Below are 2,307 nucleotides of genomic sequence, written 5' to 3' on the forward strand. Positions count from 1 at the left end.
CTCATTGGTGTTCTCCGCAATCTTTCTTAGAGATAGGACTTCAAGTCGAAGGTTAGTTGCAGAATGCCTTTTTGCTAGAACTTGGGACTGAAGAAGTCAAACTGATTCAGACAGCGATTCTGTGAGCTTGTCTGACTACTAGTCTCAAGTAACTTGAACACTGCATTAAGACAAGACTTTGGGGTTGTCTCGCTATCTTCAAGATGTTTTGCCTTCTTTGCTGCAATATATGTTGGGTTTGTCTCACAGCCTTCAACAGACTTATGCATGCCACCAGACATATCACCCTGAAACAAGCAGAGAGATGACAGGTTTTGCACGTGTATAAACAAAGATGATAATTATGCTGTCAATTCCATCCAATTAGAAATTAAAAAATAAAGACAAAGTTCAAAATATCAATGAGTTGTAAATTTTTAACCCTGGCACTGGCCAACAAAAGAAGGACTGCAATAAATTGCATAAGAAGTTGCAATGAGCTATAAATTATGAAAAAAATAGGGAATGATCTGACTTGTGGGCCTATTAAGTTGGTGCGTATGCAAGATTTTTTTACTTATTATATACGTCAACAAACGATTCTGGCAGACGTAACCGTTGGATGTCAATCCAATGGCCGTCGTGCTTCTTCAATCTCACGATCTTCTTGCTCCAGCCGCCAAATCCAGCGCCGGCGGGACCGCCTGCTCCCGCCTCCCGTGGCCGCTGTGCTGCTGCGCAGGCCTCACCGCCCCCTACTACTCCCGCCGCTGGCCAGGCCATCCCTCTACTCACCCATATCCCTCCACTGTTGTGGCTTCGCCGCCTCCGGGTCATTCCCTTCCTGGGTCTCGCCGTCGTCCATCACGCTAGTGTTCTCGGCACGGCGTGGTCAACGTTGTCAACAAACGACAACATCAGAAGAGGGATGTAAATGGAGAGGCTGACAGTTGGGACCCACATGGTCCATGGCCGCACGCAAGCAAGTACCTCCTTATTACACCAAAAAGAATGAATACTCCCAATGACAGCTGGGACCCACTAGCTATATCTTAGCACAGAAGGAAGTGCCTCCTTATTAAGCGAAAAATAACGAGTGCTCCCCATGACAGCTGGGGCCCACCAGATTTGGAGGCTGACTTGTGGCCCTACTAAGTTGACGCGTACGGAGGATTTGTCAACTTAGTCAACAAACGATTCTATCACCAGTGACCTTTGGATTGTTAACATCCAACGGTTGTCCTGCTTCTTCAACCTCTGATTTTCTTACTCAGCCGTCCAAACCACCACGTGCTCCTGCCTCCCGTGGCCGGCTGTGCTACCACGGAGGCCTCACCACCCCTACTATTCCCACCGCTGGCCAGGCCATCCCTCTACTCATCCATACCCCCTGTTATTATGCGGCGATGACAGCCTCACACCGCAGCCGAACCAGTCAACCCTCGTACTACCCTCCACATGTTCCCAGGCTCCTCATCCTTCCCTGCCTCACCGTCGTCCACCGCCCGGTGCTGTCCACGCGGCATGGTCAACATGGTCAACGAACGACGGCCATTGGAAGAGGACTGTACACGGTGAGGCTGACAGATGGACCCACCAGCTACATCTCCGCACGCAAGGAAGTGCCTCCATATTACGCACACAAAAAAGAATCCTCCCCCTATCAGCTAGGACCCACCAGCTACATCTTCGCACGCAAGGAAGTGCCTCCTTATCCTCCCTAACAAACGGGATCCACCCGGTCAAAGCTACGTAGTGTTGTCATTCTGGTCGCAAACGTGTACGTACATACAGGTCCATCGGTCTTTCTACCACGATGAATCGTGGCCCAGTAAGGAGCGGTAGCTATTCAGGCAGTCCTGTCTATATCGTGTACACATACGTACGTACATACGGGTGGGGTCTTGAACGCCTACTCGCGCATACGTACGGCCAGGGCTCGAGTACATGGAGAGGCAGCGGAGGGCAGCAACGGCGTCCTGTTCATCGGCAACCAACCGGCTGGGTCGGAACGGAGGAACCATCGTCGTGTTCACCGGGAGCCAAGTGACTGGGTCGGAACGCGTCCTGTTCATCGGGAGGCAACAGACTGGGTCGGAATGGGTCGTGTTCATCGGGAGCCAACCAGCTTGGACGGAACAGCCGAAACGAGGCCTGGCGTATCGTAGAACGGAGGAAACGGCCTTGTGTTCGACCACCTACGGTCAAAACGGGATCCTGTTCACCGGGAGGGGTGTGGCGTACTGCAAAATGGAGGAAACAGACTTCTCTTCGACCTCCTACAGTCAAAACGGGGTCATGTTGATCGGGAGGGGTGTGGCGTACCGC

The sequence above is a fragment of the Aegilops tauschii genome, chromosome 6, assembly GCF_002575655.3.
Source record: "Aegilops tauschii subsp. strangulata cultivar AL8/78 chromosome 6, Aet v6.0, whole genome shotgun sequence".
NCBI lineage: Eukaryota > Viridiplantae > Streptophyta > Magnoliopsida > Poales > Poaceae > Aegilops > Aegilops tauschii.